Source organism: Cavia porcellus, unplaced genomic scaffold (genome assembly GCF_034190915.1).
Source record: "Cavia porcellus strain 051 isolate PalLab524CR breed Dunkin Hartley unplaced genomic scaffold, mCavPor4.1 scaffold_14, whole genome shotgun sequence".
In the NCBI taxonomy this organism is placed as follows: domain Eukaryota; kingdom Metazoa; phylum Chordata; class Mammalia; order Rodentia; family Caviidae; genus Cavia; species Cavia porcellus.
Window position 1 is genome coordinate 63,632,230 of NW_026947497.1, and position 17,116 is coordinate 63,649,345.

At 40.8% G+C, this 17,116-nt stretch overlaps 1 protein-coding gene across 2 annotated transcripts in view; it reads left to right on the forward strand.

The window, feature by feature from the left end:
• Positions 1–15,172: 15,172 nt before the first annotated feature.
• The window catches only part of LOC100718618 (C-C chemokine receptor type 3-like), a 92,626-nt gene continuing 90,682 nt past the window's right edge, over positions 15,173–17,116 (forward strand). The window contains exon 1 of one of the 2 annotated variants that reach the window (XM_063261046.1): positions 15,173–15,267. The gene's annotated coding sequence lies outside the window, so the exon portion shown is untranslated. The remainder of the gene's footprint in view (positions 15,268–17,116) is intronic. The other variant, XM_063261049.1, reaches the window with a different exon arrangement.

The following is a 17,116-nucleotide window of genomic DNA, read 5'->3' on the forward strand; positions in this document are numbered from 1 at the left end:
GCCCTTTCCAGGGACACATTAGAAATGTAATTTGCATTTTCCCCTATTTCTCCTCTGCACTCAGGGATGCAAGAACTGTTTTTGCTATTTAAAAAAAAAAAGGAAAGAAAAGAAAACCTGATTGTTTCTACAAATGTCTGATAGATAAATAAAAGTGGACCAAAGCTTGCCTTTCGCTTTGTAACCCTCACTACTGTAAATCTTTAGGTCACATTCCTTCTCAGCTCTGCACAAGGGTATGGTAACCATGAAGGAGTGTCATCTAAATCTTAGCAAACCAAGGTAGAATAGCACTGAATTTCCATGACCTCACTCCCTGTGAAAACTGAGGACACCAAGATAAGGAATCCACAGGGACATTCAAGGACAGCCAGAAGCCTCCAGCCATTGTCCTGAACCTGTGATCCACTGGGGTCTGGGAGAAGCAGAGGCAGGGAGAATCCTTTCCTGGGACCAGAACTGCATTCCAGCCCTGAGGAGCCCACAGCTAGGAAACCAGACCTCAGCTCACCAGCAGTTCTTGAGGAGCTGCCCTTGGCCTCAGCCAGTCTAATTCCCTGCCCAGCGTCTGTTAGGGGAAGCCTGATCTACATCAGCTCCTCCAGCCAAAGCCCCTCCCAGTGCTTTTAGTTAAAGCTTTTCCCTATGTATCTGTGCTTTAGCTTTAATTTATATTACTAAATGCAAGAACTCACACAAGCTGGCAACAAAATCTTTGAAAGCTTCATGTTCCCTCATCTGAAAAATGAAGACCTGAGATAAGGGGCTCCACTTGGCAGTTTGCCATCACTCAGCTCTGATCTCCATGAAGGAGGGGTCTGCATAGTTCTGGTTTTCTTTGCTCAGGTTCCACTGGCTCACTGGTATCCAGCAAGGACAGAGGCTGTGAGATCTTCTCAGTCTTGAATCCATGACTAAGCCTTTAAGTTCTGCTCTCAGGTTCCAGTTTTTCTTTTTGAGACAGGGGCTCACTATGTAGCCTCTAGCTGGCCTTGAACTCACAGTGATTCTCCTGCCTCACTTACCTCTTATCCTAAGTCATTGGAGCACAATAGATACACAGGTATTTGAGTTTAAAATAAAAGATTATTGCCATGAGCAATCTGGGTTTTACATCTCAGAAGATTTGTATGCCCAGAAGAAATGAATATTTTAGTACATTAGGAAATTAGCTATAATTAATCTCACAGCTATATGAAAATCTGTCTTTTAACTTAGTTTTAGATCAAGAACATCTTATAATAAGAAAACCTTACATTTTATGTACAGAAAACTTAGTCTATTGATGATGACCATATAAATATATCACAATGATATTTCAGTAATGTTTATTAGGGTGTGTCTCCCATGTTGCTATACAAATTATTGGTGGCTCCTTAGTGGGAAAAGCCTGAAAGAAAATATTTCCAGCAGCTAATTCTTTTTTACCAAAGGCAGACATGTCCAACAATTTCCTTAAGCCTAAGGTGCCCCCATTGAATTATTTTAACAAATTTTTGATGATCTATGAGAACAAGAGCATAACAATCACCATATTATTTTTGACCAATGAAAGATTTTTGAGTTATTGTACACATATAATAATATGTATTGTATTTGTAAAATAAGTCTTGACATCATTTAGATCACTTGGCAACCTGGATAGAAGCATGTCCTTAACTCTAATGATTCTATAAGCCCATTTAAGTTATAGAAAAATATTGTAAAATTCCAAAAAGGCAAAGTAGAAAAAATTTTTGAGCTCAAAAACAGCTTTGAGTATTGTTTCAAATTGAACAGACAGGCAGACAGACACATGGAGGCAGTTATTAATAGGCCACAGTGTACTCATATGAATTTGGCCAATGGAATATAGTAACTGTACTGTAATTTTTAAGTCTGTAACTATAGTTCTTGTAGTCAGAACTTTTTGCAGATCAATTAACAGAAATCTCTTGTGATAAGAATCAGATGGAAAGCCATGCTGGGCCTGGGAAGAGTAACAAGAAGACAATACCCCCTTTGCATGAGCCAGTGCAAACCATGCAGAGCCCAGGAAGAGAACAAGCCAATTTGCTCTTCTATGAGGTGGCAGAAGACATGCTAGGCCTGGGAGGAGTAACAAGAATCCAATTTATCCTACCTGTGAACCAACTAGCATGTGGGCTGAGAGACAAGAGCATGCACACACACACACACACACACACACACACACACACACTCACGCTCACACTCACGTCCATAAGCATTCAGCTGATTTGGAGCACAGGCTGAGTTGATAGCAACCGAGGTACAAAAACAACTGAATGCTTGTGTTGTTTGGTTGACTTTGCAGGCCTAAGGCCAGCAGTCTGAGCATCTATTGGGAGGATAATGGTGTGCAATATAGCAAGTATGAGGGATTTCTTTGTGTCTTGTTTTTGAAATCCAGTATCATTCTCACTGTTTTGTTTTGTTCCATTTTATTGTTTTGTTTTATTCAATATTCTGTTTTGATTGGTTTGATTCTGTTCTGTTTTGTTTAATTTTATTATTGTCTGATCATAAGGGTAGCAATTTTGTAGATAGCAAGAGGATTATTGTAGCCTTTATTGATTTCCTATTATCCTGCTTTGAAATTCTGTATAATTTTCATTGTTTTGTTCTGATTGGCTTTATTATGTTTTATTTCATTTGGTTTTATTCTCTTTAAAATAAGAAACAGAATCAGAAGGAATAAAAACCATTTCACTTGTGGAGGAAAGACAGTTTTAAGATGGGCCCTAGCAGATGGTTTGTCTGACTGGAGTATCCAGCAATACATGTTTCTCATTGTTGCTTTGATAGCCATAGTTGTTTGATAATCACAGCTGATAGCCAAATGCCTGTCTTAACTGTGACATGTATTGAACTTATGAGGTCTCCTCAGCGAACTTATCTGTGCTATAAAAATCTGTCAGCGTCATTCTTGAGGGAGGAAAAGAAAATGAATTATCCATCCAGGACTGAAAGGAAGATAAACTGGGACTAAATCTTCTATATTTATTCTTTGAGAGTTCTAGGATTAAACGTAGACCAGTTTTTTAATATGGCCTGGAGATAAGTGAGGATCAGCTTTATTCTGGAAGAGTCCCAGGGAGGGAAAACTCACAACTCTGGAGATGAGGTCCTGAAATACAGCAGCCACAAAGGTCAGAATTGCCTTGGATCAAACACTGATGCAAACTGTGTTATTTCTCAGGAGCAGGGCAATGGAGAAGGGAAAGAAAAATTCCAAACATGGCACAAGAATTGAATTCTAACCATCTCAGGTGCAGAGACATGAATGCTTCCAGAGCTTTCTCAGGGTGACTCACTGATCCTTAACAAAACATGCTTGCAGAGGGAAATCTATTATTGTATAAGGTAGGTAGAAATGTGTTAGGCAGTCAGACAGGGCTGGCCCTTAAGGGAGTCAGTGCAGGAGATGAGAATGCATCAAGACCTTATCTGGAGGCGCATCTGAAGTTTAAAGTCACAATAGCTACTTTTACATACTTGTTTAAGGGATGAATGGGGATTTGGGGTGAACAGTTTCACCCTTTTGTGTTTCCCAATGATCTCATTAGGCATGGGTCATCTTTTCCTACCTACAAAACCTAAGACCACTAAGACTTAAAAACAAGATTTTAACTATACATTATCAACCCAGGTTAATGATGTCACCCATGTATCCTTGCTACCACTAGATCAATATTACCCACATAACTACACCTGCAATGTTATTGCTTGATCATAACTTTGACCCATGTTGCACCTACCTCACAATTTTGCTGTATAAAACTTCCTTTGACCGATGGCTCCTTGTAAAACATCTAGGACCCCTTCTGTCTCAGGATCTATCACTCGTAACAGTCTATAATTCCTATTTCCCACTAATTTTCTACTTTTCCTACTCTTAATTTTCCTTGTTCCTTAAAGTTCATTCTTCAGCTCAGGAGACATCTCAGTGTATTTGATGTCTGGTGTTTCTCCTATATCACTATGACTGACTTTAACTACATTGTCAAACAGAAAATTAAATCAATAATCAAAGAATCTGAATGGCTGCTTTTAACCTTTTGAAAAACAGTGATTGAGAAAGTAAAAGTGTTCCAATTGTATTCTTTAGGGATTACTTTCCAATAAATGATTCTGAATCAATGTTTTAAATCATAGCCTGCAATGAGATCTAGGTCCTCTGGGGACAGACAGAGACAGGTAAGTATTTAGAAGAAATTTTGTCCCTAGGACAAAGAGGTCTTTGAGACATTTGGGATACTCTAGTTACCCAGGTAACTTTTCTCCATAGCAGCCCTGGCTAGGCTCTATTTAAGTCCTCTCTGAAAATATGTACCCCCGGGTATCTGTAATACAGTTAAGAAGCCCACAGAGTAAGTTTGTACCCATTGTCTCTCAGCAGAAGTCAGTGATAGAAGTATAACTTCGTATCTCCTGGATCTAGTTCACAGGTCTGAGTAAATCCCCTGAAGATCTCAGTGTACTTATCAGGGCCACGTGAAAACCTTCCTTGATCTTGCCTGATCTGTTTTACGTGACATAAACGTGGGTAGCTTTAAAATTTCCCATGTATTTCCTGTAAGAGAGAGTCTCCTTGAGGAGCTTGAATAAAATCAGATGTGGATGGATACTTGTGGAGGCTTCAGTTACGGCTGACCTAGCAGCGTTATTCTCAGGCCCCCCCCCCCCCGGGCAAGCAGGGGAAGCCTCACAGTCAGTAACAGCCAGTGAGGCTTGGATTAAGGTCATCTTGGAGACCTGGCCCCCAGTTCCAAATGCTGGGAAGGAGCAGGCTCAGGCTCAGGCTCAGGTGTGGGGTCCACCTTAGGGGCTGGAGGTGTCTGGTTTGCATGGGGCTCATATTTACATTTTGAACACAAGTAAGGATTCTTTCTTAACACAAGGGAACTAACTATAGACAGAAGTCAATTCTGACCATTTTTCCTGTCACAGCATAATTTTAGTCGGGAAGGAGCACCTTACCTAACACTTCCCCGGTGTTCCATCTGGGCTGTCAGAGGCATGCAGGCTGAGCAAGGTACAGAAAATATTAACCTGGAAGTTTTCAGAATGTGAGGATCAAACACCTCCAGTGCTTAAGAATACATTTTAAAGGAGTAAGGAAATTTGTCAGTGAGCTCCCCCAGCAAATCAAAAAAGAAAGTATCAGCACACCTTTGCTTTCTGTTTGATTTCTATGCTGTTCAGAAGTCCCTCGAGCAGACCCACTATGGGACAGGAGGATGCCGTCTGAAGAGACATCAGAAGCTAACTATGACCACCCTATCCACCTTCAAACAGGTGTGGGATTTCTTTGTTTTACAAACAGACAAAAGAGGTTGAAAACAACACAGAATTTGAAAAAAGGAAAACAAATAGGAAATGAACACTAATTAATATACTGCATATCATCTTGAAAGTATTTGTTCAGATTATAAGGCATAAAAGTAATCAAACATGAAAGCACAAACTCTTTTATGAACAGAGATTAGTAATATAGTTATCTACCGTGTATGCATTTATGTATACATGTATATATATAATCTTTTCTTTCTTTTCTCCTTTCCCTCATCATCCCAGTTGTAATTTCCTTATGAGCACTTTCTTTCCCTTTCATTTTCACAATATCTATTATACATTTTGGATCTTATTTACTCCTATTTTTACACTGAGGAAGTAACATAATATTTACCTATGCAAATCTTATTTATTTCACTTATGAATATGGTCTTAAGTTGCATCCATGTATCTATAAAAACCTCAAGTTTATCCTTCTTTATAGCTCAGTAATACTCCAATGTATAAAAATACTGCATCTTTTCTTTCCATTCCTCAGTTGATGGGCATTTGGGTTGTTTCCAAGGTTTAACTATAAACGTGGGTGCACATATATCACTGTGGCATGATGTTTTCAATTTTTCTGGGAGAATACCCAGACGGGGATTAGCTGGGGGGAGTGAGACCTCCAGTCCTAGTTTTTTGAGGAATCTCCACACTGATTTCCACAATGGTTGCACCAATTTACATTGTGTGTAATTTTATTTTTCTAGGAAATTCGTGTATTTACTCCCACAGGTGTTTCTTATAAGCACAAATTACTTATAAAAGCTCAGGCATAGATTCTTTTTAAAGACAGAAGCACTGCTTAGTATTAAATCATTTCTTCATAGTCCTCTGAAATAGAGGGAAAATGCCCCAAAATGAATTGGAAATAGTTGGTTCCTTTCTCAGCCTGCAAAGAGGTCGCCTCTAGAGATAGTCAGGTAAGAACAGACCAGGGGAAAAATCTGTCTTGGGCTCTAAGGAGAAGAAATCTGTAGGACGTTCCTGTTACCTACTAATCACCTAGGCACCTTTTCTAGCAGCAAGACAAGGCTGTGCCTTTCAATTTTATTCAAATTTTTCGTTTCTCTAAATCTCACAGTTTAAACTTACATTCATCTTGTAGCAATCAGAATTTACCTGTTAGTGAAGGCATTTTATTAGTCTTTTACATGCACAAGAGAGAAAAAGGGATGATGAAAATCTTTTTTACTCTTAATACACAGAACACACAAATGTAAATCATTCCCCTCGTAGCTGTTTTCTTCTGCAAAAGGCAAACAGATGTTGCAAGTTGCCTCAGCCTCATTTCTGGAGCAAGGGGAGATCTATGGACAAGGTGAATCTAAAGTCAACCCCCAACAAGTTGGAGGAAGCATGGGGGAGTCTCTAACTTATTAGCAGATAAAGAAAATTGCAGTAGACAAGTGGAAATTTCTGTCTGCAGCTGGGAACCTGTTTCTACTGTGGGGCCTTTGGGTGTCTGCCAGAGGGCAGCCCTGGCCATGAAGCCTCACAGTTCCTACTGACCCAAACAACCAGAGCCCTGTCTTCATAAATGAATCCAGCTGCCTGTCTGGTCAAGGTTCCTTGGTCATTGGCTTCAGTGAGGATTCACCAAAAGGTGCTGGAGAAATGTGTCTTATGCTTTAAGAGTGGCAGCTGCCCTAAGCACATATAACTAGCTGGCAGAGTACCCACTGTTTGTCACAGTTCTATAGGGGACAGGTAAAACCCTGAGCAAAATTATTATCTAGCACTTTATATGTTTCCAGGAAAAGTTTCAAAGTCCACATCTTATTATCAAAATATTTTCCTTCTCTTGCACAGCAATGTAACTGGACCTAGAAGGGGTGATAGAGGGTTGGAGATACTCCCTTGGGCTAAATATGTTTTGTTCACATAGGTGTGGTGCTTTGGAAATAATTCACCAAGAAGTCAGTACTTTCCACAGGCCTCAGGTTCAGTCTCCCAGGGAAGACGGTTGCCCAGAATAGTAACCCGGAATGTGGCTTTTATGTGTTTTCTCCTAGTTAGGTAAAATTTGATATCATACTTGATCCAGAGATGGGACATGTATTCCTCATTTCAGATGATTTCTTTGTCTCTCGTGTTAGCAAACTGTGATTTTCTATGAGCTGAACTTAAGGGCTCTTATTTGTTCAGCAGTAGGAAAAGCTTGGTGCAGTTTATTCTTCTCTTGCTGACCTTACATCCAAAATAAAGAAAGTACAAACTGGCTGGAAAAGATACAAAATCAGATCAGAGAAAGGAAGTCTTTTCTCACGTTTATGGTGACTCACTACATGCAAATTGTACATAAATTATCATTCTGTCTGGAAATGTAAAAATAAGAAAGCTTAAGAGCTAAGATTGCCTCCTCTGCAGAGTAAGATCATGCCAGAGAGAGCTTGAAGCAGAACAGGCTGGACATTATGTCCAGTGTGTAGAAAATGATGAGGGCCACACTCTTCCTGTGACATTTGTGCAAATTTCAAGAAAGGCCACCACTGACCATCTTTTAACTGGTGAAAGAAGACCTGTGGTATATTAATATGCAGGTATATTTTCTAAATATGAGCTAGATTTCATTGAAAGGTCTTTGTAAATCATTTCATGTCAGAATCCACTGGGGGCAGTGCTACAAGAATTACTCTTCCTAGTGCTGCTGTGTAAGATAACAAACCATAGCAGTCAACCAACTCAATCAGGTAAAAAACAAATCAACCTGTTCAAACGGGGTGCTGTGTACAAGCCCTGGACTGAAAGGAAAATGCTCTACAGAGAGGAATTTCAAAACCAGTGATGCATTGTGCTAGTCTTTAGGGAAGCAGCTCCAAATCACCAGCCCTGCGTCAGTTTAGAATTTCATCTAAATAAATCTTGCAAGTCGGAAGTACAAGGCTGGTAGCAGGTTCTTATGTGATTGGTTATATGAATTAAGTCACATGTTGTCAAGCAGGTTTGTTCCAAACAGGTGTACTTTAAAAAACCTTTTTTTTTTTTTAACTATAAAACAGTATGGAGGGAGGGAGGAGGTTTTGAGTGGAATGGGCAGCGTTAAATGTGTTCTTCTCTGGGCCAGTCTGTTATGGGCCTAAAGTCTTCGAAGCAGCTGGAAAACTACAAATATATTTTTAGGCAGGAAAATACAGACATGACTGCTGGACACAACCAATGGACCTAACGTGTTACCTGAGAGATGCAGCTGGGCCCAGACAGCAGTAGCATGAGCACTCACAGGTCACTTACTGATTTTTAACTTATGCTATAAATTGTCTATACTTTGTCCTTGCATTCCCGGCCATTTGCATTACAGGGGATATTTTTCTTTCCCCGTTTCCTCAGTAGTCAGTAGCTGGTAAGGGGAAGTAACATTTAAAAGCAGTCACGAATCATGTCATAATGTGGATCTTACAAGAGCCTGGGAGAATGACTGCCAGGAGGGCATTAAAGGTCCCCACAGACTCCTTGTCACGAGAGGAGAAAACGCAGAGATCTCCACCAGGATGAGCTTCCCATAATATTTGGCACCCAATGTCACTGCCTATAGTCAGAGGCAGCTCATATCCGGTAATAAATTTCCTTTAAAAAGACTCTGCTTAAGAAAACCTCTGCATGCTTCAGAGGCCTTTTCAGTCTTTGTAGGAAATGCGTCTGCCCAGCCAGAATCAAGGCAAACAACACCCTGATATGGTTTCCTTTCAGCAAAGTCTATTTGGAGCTCTTCAGAAAGAGAAAGTTCCCTGTGATGAATTCCAGGCAGCAGCGGAGGGCCTGATGGGGCCTCCTCGGTCCTTGCCTGTGCCACCTTGCCTTCACCACCTTTTGCTAAGGGGTGCACAAATCAATGTCAATTTTGAAATACAATGAAATCATCCCAGAAACCGGGTCATAGCAGTCTTTGCTCCACAGGTGATATCACAGTACTGCTTACCCCAGCTGTAGACTAACTCTTTTGGAATAATCATTTCATTGGCTGGTAGGGCCCAGATGCCATTTGGGTCTACATTGGCCCCTTCCTTTTTTTCCCATTTTATTTCTTCTTCAGTAAAACAGAGGAGACCATTGTGCAAGCTAAGAACAGTTGTTGGTAGGATCTCGTGTAAAACTTAATTTTGGACCAAATCATTGTCTTTTCAAGTTGAGACCTCAGCAGCCAGTTTAGTGGCCTCTTCTGCTTTATGATTGCCTAGTGTGACACTGTCTTTTACTTTCTGTATCCTTTGCAGTGAATAATGGCAACATTTTCAGGCTTCCAACTTGCAGTCAGAAGTTCAGAAATTTCATCTTTGTTGTAGAATTGTTTTCCTTCATCTTTCAGGAGTCCATGCTCCTTGTAGGGCATCCCATGGACATGAACTGTAGTGCAGATGTACTGAGAATCTGTGTAAATATTCAGCTTTTTGTCCTTTGCCCAACTGAGGGCCTGTGTGAGTGCCCACAGCTCGGCCCGATAAGCTGACCACTTTAGCTCCAGCCAAGAGCTGGGACCACCTCCTTAGAGGTAACAAGAGCATGGTCAGCCCTATGCTGTCCATTTTTAACAGAGCCACCTCAGTCTGTAAACAAGTTGTGCTCATCATCTGTTAATGGCTCCATTTATAGGACAGGCTGGGTGTGAAAAGCACATCAGTCAACCTGAGGCAATTGCAGTTAGGCTGTCCAAGCACTATCTGCAAATAGGCGGCTAAATTCTGAGACTTTAATGGTTGCGAGGAGATTGGGGGATTTCCAACATGTAGTCCTCAGTAGTGGGTGATGTGGCTGTTTGAAAGCCACTGATGTCACCAACTGTGGCACATGGACAGTCAGGTTGTGTCCCAAAGTCAATTTGTCAGCCTCCTTAATCAGGGGGGCAGTTGCTGCCAGTGCCCACAAACAGGGAGGCCATCCTCTGACACTGAGTCTAATGTCTTAGACTGACGGGTGACTGGTCTTTCCCAGGGTCCCACTGTTTGGGTTAGGACTCCTAAGGCAACATGTTCAGTCTCATCCACAAACAGGCGGAAAGGGCAAGCAAACCTGGTATTTCTAAATCTGGAGCTGAGGCCAGGACTCTTTTGACTTGTTTGAATGCCCTACTTTCTTCTAAAGTCAAATTTATAGGGGCTAGGGAATTAGCTTAGCGGCACAAGCACCTGCTTGGCAAGTGCAAGGCTGCAAGTTCGATCCCTGGTACCCCCTCAAAAAACACACCCAAAAACAAAATCAAATTTACACACCCTTTTTGGTTACTGGCTTTTTCAAATTGTCATGAAGAAGCCTGCTTTCTCAACATAACCAAGTATTCAAATTTGGCAGAACCCAGCTGCTCCAAAAAATTCTCTGAATTACTTTTTGCAGTCTGGCCATGGGTTGAAGGAAGTGATTTCATTTTTCTGGATCCAGGCCTTGGAGCCATTTTTCTAAATCAAATACTGAATGTCTGACTTTCTGCTTACAGATTTGAGCCTTTTTCTCTAGACTTCATAGCCACCGTCACATGAGTAGCAGAAGAGAGCCAGCGTTTCCCTCCAACAGCCCGCTTCAGCAGGGCTTCCAATTAGGTATCATCAGCACACTGCAGAGGAGTATAGCGGAATCTGCAGTGCAGGAACTTGACTAGATCAACCACTTTGTCCTCCCTGAACAATGTAGGAGATTTCCTGAACCTCTGTGGCAGTTATGTCTGTGTGAGTTGCCCCTTTTGTCCTGTATGAGGGTCTTCCCAGTCAAAGGCAAAAGGCAGCTGGCTGGCACAAGTGATTCACGGGCAGAGGAAAACATTCTTTAAATTCAAGCAGGTGAACCAAGCAACACAGGGAAGGAGCATCCCCAGGAGGGTGTGTAGGTTTGGGACCATTGGACTTACAGGTGTCATGGCTATCTTATTGGTGTGGAGACCTTGTCCCAACTGAGAGCCCCCATTAGGGTTTTCACTGGTACTTGGAATGTTCCAAGGTGATCGGAAGTCTACTAGAATGCCGGCTGGTTTCATTCTGGAAATATGGGACTGAATCTCAAGGTGGACCTCGCAGGACACGGGATACTGTTAGATAGCAATGGGAATGGGTCCTGGGTTAAGTCCAGTCATTAAGAGGGCGTAGTTAATGTCAGTGCAGGAAACAAGTTTTCCACCCAGATATTTGCAAACATGGTTCTTAGAGCCTCGGGATAACAGAGTCAGGGCATTTCTGTTTGATGGAGTTGCCACTCTTGTTCTTAGGGCACAGAGTTAATATCAAATCTGAAGTCACAGACCAAAGGGTGAAGGTTGTAGGCTGTTTAGGAGCTAAGGAAAAATTAGGAGTCACTCTAATTTTTTTTAATCCTTTTTTTTGGGGGGTACTGGGTATTGAACTCATGACTGTGCACTTGCAAAGCAGGTGCTTATGCCACTGAGCTAAATCCCCAGCCCCAGCCACTGCTAGTTTTGACAGAAGGTCTCAGCCCAGTAAGGGGACACAGCATTCAGACATGTATAAAGCTTCATGTTATGAGATGTCCTCCAAGCTCACAAAATCTGTGAGCTCACAAAATCTGTTTGACAAAACCTCTTTTCAGTGGAAATGCCAGTAGCCCCATTACTTGGATTTGTTGAGAAATCAAGGGGGAAAAAGGTTATGCAACAGTGGAATATTTGATCCCACTGTTGACCATAAAAGTTGATATGGGCAGAAAAATGACGGACTCTAAAAATTAAAAAGAAGCATTTATTAGCTGAGCTCAGCGGCAACACTGTCCCAGAAAAGCAGCCAGGGAAGTGTGTGTAGAGCCAGGGGCTGCAGGGAGTTATAAAGTAACAAGCAGCAAGGGGAGGGGTTGAGGTCTTAGGATCAGTTTGTCCCCATAAAAGGAACCAGGGAGGTGGAACAAGCAGTTACAGGAACAGGGAGGCAGGGAGGGGGTTGCATGCATAGTGAGTATGTTACAAAGTTGCAACTTACCTGGAAATTACACAAGCTTTTCAGGAAGAGAACAAGTTATAATAAGTACAGCACATTTTTGGTTTTTGAGCTTATAACAAACGTCATTGGTTTTCCCTGTGTTTCATTGTGACTTTAGGCTCCTGGAGGCCCAAACTTGTAGAGCTTGGTCCATCCTATGCATAGCCATAAAAAAGTGAGAGCGGGGGTTTAGGCAATGGCAAGTTTAGTTCCTCATAAACTTTCTGGTCTTTCAGATGGAGTGGACATTTGTCTTTCTGGCATCTGAATTGCTTGCATTGGGCACACTGGTCCAGGGCTATAGCATAGGAACAATAAGCTTTTTTGAATTGAGATCTCTGTGAGATTTTGTTATAGTAACATTGCTGACTTATTTGGAATCCCATGGGGAGTGACTTTCCAATGATTGCAGCCAACAGGGCAGTCTGACTATGTTTACAGTCTCTTTTTGTCCTCTCTGTCTTGGTGTATAGAAACTTTCTGAGCTATCTGGAGCAACTGAGAGGCACTCATACCAGAAAATTCACCTGTCTTTTTAATTTCCCTCTCATGTCAGAAGCACACTGTGACATAAAAACTGCATTCACCATCTCTTGAGTTTTGGGAGCCTTGAGATCAAATGCGGAGCAAGTCTGATAGGCTTCACGTGGTCTTTAATAAAACTTTGAAAGACTTTCATTGGGCTCTTGAGGGATTTCAGGAATCTTGGACATGCTAATGGGCTTTTCTTCCCCTGTTTTTATCCCCACCAGGGTGTTTTATGATACTCTGTTAAAGCATGATGGCCATCTGCAACGTTAAAGTTCTAATCTGGTGGAGGTGTAGGGGAAACAGTGTTAACCCTCATCAGGATCTGTAGCATCATCTTCAACTCTAGTCTTTAGCTACTAAGCTAACTCTCCTTCAAACTTTGAAACCCATTTTCAGTGCTGAAGAGTTCAGGAGGATCTGTTGATATCATCCCACATCAGCTGATGTGTCTGCAAGATTAAGGTTAGGAGATCAATCATGACGTGGAGCTTTTATGAATATAAGGGCATATGATAATCCAGTTGAGGAGATCAGTAGAGCTAAAGGGTGGTAATGTAAAGCAGAAAATTAATGTGGTTCCTCCATGTCAGGATACCTATTCTAGGAGGGGCATCTGGAGGTATGATGAGCGCAGCCAGTGACCAAAAGGACTTGGTGCAGGTGGCTCCTAAAGGCTAGGCAGTGATGGCATGGTCAGCAGGGTTAGAGCAATGGAAACAGGCAGGGTGGCTGACAGCTGACCAGGCACTGCAGCTGCTTCAGGGACACTGCTAATATACTTGCTAAAGTTCTATTACAGCAAATCATTCCAAGGACTACAACCAGGTTACAGCAACCCATATCTGCCTGATATTCTTGGCAACCTCAACAGTGATCAAAGTTGCTAGACTGCCATTCTGGTTTCACTTCACTCAGGCCCTAGATCTAACCATCCTCTTGCCTACTCATCTCTGCCTTACCAAGGCCTCATAGCCACAACTCTCAGGCTGTCATCCAATTTGGTTTCTAATTTCTTATTCTTTTACAGCAGTACTCTTAACAGTATTTCCTAAAGACTCCAATGTCATACATACCAGAGACAAGCCTTACCTACCTACCCTTTTAACTTTTACCCTTTCAGATGGGGGAGTAATCACCTCTCATAACTTCACTCCTCATAACCCCACATTTAATTTTTAGAATTCTGCCTTACTGTGGAAATGTTTCTCCCTCAACATCGTCCTGATATAATGACATGTCTAAATCAAAGGCACCTTTCCTTCTACCTCACCTGGGTCCTTAAATATTACAGTGCCATACCTCCTCATAACATCTTGTCTCTTTTTCTTTTCCAGTCTAACATACGTGCATTCACCAGTGAAATTGTCTTGGCTAAGCAATCTACCAGCTTCTATCTGGGCATAACTGTCATCCTGTCGACTCCCGTAGACCCCAGTACAGTGCCCTCTGCCAGCAGGAAGCAGTTAAAGAGAGAAATTTAGCCTTTTTTCATAATAATAATCATAAGATGGGATATGAAAGGGTTTTGGCCCAGGCCAGACACTGTAGCTGGAAAAGCCTCAGCCGGAACCAAGGAACCTCTATCTCCCCCATCTCTAGGAATCTACCTCTGGTGCCAAACTAGTGCCAATGGGCTACCTGTGCATCCCTAATGCCCCCTCAGGCACCACCCCTAACCTAAGCTACATATAGACCCCCACTCCACATGTTCCACAGAGAAATCGCCAACCCTGGGGGGAGATGCCATACCCCAAGGGATCGGAGGTGTCTCTCCCTGCATTCTCGAAATAAAGGTCATTTATATTTCATACTGCTTATCTTTTCAGCTGCTGCTGGTCCCCCCACAGTTCTATCAAGAATTACTGGTGTTGGAGTTTCTCTAAAGTTCTTGAAGATTTCAGCAGTAAATCCATCAGGGCCTGGGCTTTTCTTTCTTCATAGGTTTTTATTTACATCTTCAATTTCATTGATTGATATTGCTTAATTTAGAATTTTTATATCTTCTTGATTGATCTTTGGCAATACCTTTGTATCTAGGAGTCTGTCCATTTCTTCTGCATTTTCCATCTTATTAGAATACAAGTTTTCCAAGCAATCTACAAGTAGAATAGCTATCGCTGTATAGATGATCTTCTGGATTTCTGCAGGATACATTGTGATTTCACCTTTTGCATTTCTAATTGTGTGAGTTAGAGTCTCTTCTTTCCTTTTTCAATACGGTTGCTTAATGGTTTGTTGGTATTATTTAATCCTTCAAAGAACCAACATTACAATTTATTGATTCTTTGTATTGTGTTTTTAGTGCTCACTGTACTTTCTGCTCTGCTCTTTATAGTTTCCTCCCTTGTGTGAGCTTGCAGCTTGGCCAGTTCTTCTTTTCCTCAAAGCTTGATGTTCAATGTTAAGTTGTTTATTTAAGTCACCTGCTTTCCTTACATGGGTATTCACTGCTATGAATTGCCCTCAGAGGACTACTTTCACTTGTCCCGTGAGTTCTGATATGTTCTATTGATGCTGTTATCTAATTTCTCTTTAATTTCACCTGTGACCTGTTGGGTGTTCAGGAGGTTGTTATGTAATTTCCATGTGTTTATGAAGACCATCTGGTGTCTTTTGCCATTAATTTCCAATTTCATTGCACTATGGTCTGATAATATGCATGGGATAGTTTCAATTACTGTGTGTTTACTTAAGTATGTTTTATGAGCTTGTATTGGTCTATTTTTTAGAACATCCTATGTGCATCTGAGAAGAATGTGTGTTCTGATATTGTGGGATGGAACACTCAGTAGACATCCACTAAGTTCCTTGTTCAAAAGTTTGGTTTGGTTGTCATATTTCATTTTTGGTGTGTTGTCTAGTTGTTCTGTCTGTTTTTGACAATGGGGTATTGAGGTCCCTGAATGCTTATTTGACTTTTCATGTCTGTTAACATTTATTTTACATAGCTGGGTGCACTGGTATTTGTTGCGTATATATCTATGATTATTATCTCTTCCTCTTGGAATAGTCCCTTTATAAGGATGTCTTGGCCTCTTTGTCTCTCATAATCACTCTTGGCTTGAAATATACTTCTGCAAGTAGAATCACTCTTTCTGCTTTTTTTCTGGGTACCTGTCACAAGGATTATTTGTTTTCCATGCTTTGACTATCAGTCTGTGAGTTTCTTTTTTATTTGAATGCATTTCTTATATGCAGCATATTATTGAATCTTGCTTCTTTATCCATTATGCCAATGTGTTTTCTTGAATGGTGAATTGAGACCATTAACACTGATGGTTATAACTGAGATGTGTGATGTGAGTTACCATGGTTATGATGTGAGTTACCATTATCACGTAATTTTCCTTTTGTTAGCTTCTTATTTTATTTTTAACCTTCTCTGTTTAATTCTTTGCCTTGCTTGGTGGATTTGTTCTTTTTGGGGTTCATGGAGTTGCAGTCCTTGATGTGTCTTTCTAGAATGTGTTTCAGAACATTTTAGGGTGATGGTTTGGTGTTTATAAATTTCTTCTTGTGTTCCTTGTGATGGAATTATTTAACATTTTTTTCTATTATTGAGCTTCTGGGTACAATTTTTTTTGGCCTGGTACATGTTTTATTTTATTTTATTTTTTTCCAAATCCATTTTATTTCAAGGTTAAAAAAAAAAAAGAAAAGAAAGAAGAAGAAAAAAATTACAACAAAATTTCCAAACACTTCAGTCAGGGACTGGGTACAATTTAGTATACAGAGTGATCACATTTATCATGGGAGATTTGCCCCTTATAAGTCATAAGTTGGCACTTCTTTTTCAAAATTCCCCTCTGTTCCATTCAACTCTCCTTTCCTTTCTTATTTACAAAGCTTTTTCCTCCTCTATCTTCATTTTCTCATGTTTTCTTTTTCCTTTCTTCCTTTCCCCTCCCCCATTCCTAGTACTTCTTCCTTTTGAACAATTTCTTCCCATTTCATAATATCTGTTACACAATTTGGTTCTTGCCCACACTTTCAGTTTCTCTCACCACAGAGACAATGCAAGGTTTACACATCTGTGTGAAATTTATTTCACTAAAAAGTATGGTCTCAAGGTCCACTCATTTAGATATAAATGTCTCACATTTTTCCTTCCTCATAGCACCGTAGCACAGCTTTATATTTAAAAATCCCACATTTTCTTTATCCATTCTTTGGCTGATGGGCACATGAGCTGTTTCCAAGATTTAATTATTACATACTGTGCCACTATAAACATGGATGTATGTATATCACTGTGGTATGATGCTTTTAATTCTTTAGGGAACACACCAAGAAGGGTCCTAAATGGGTTGAATGGAACCTTTAGTTCAAGGTTTTTT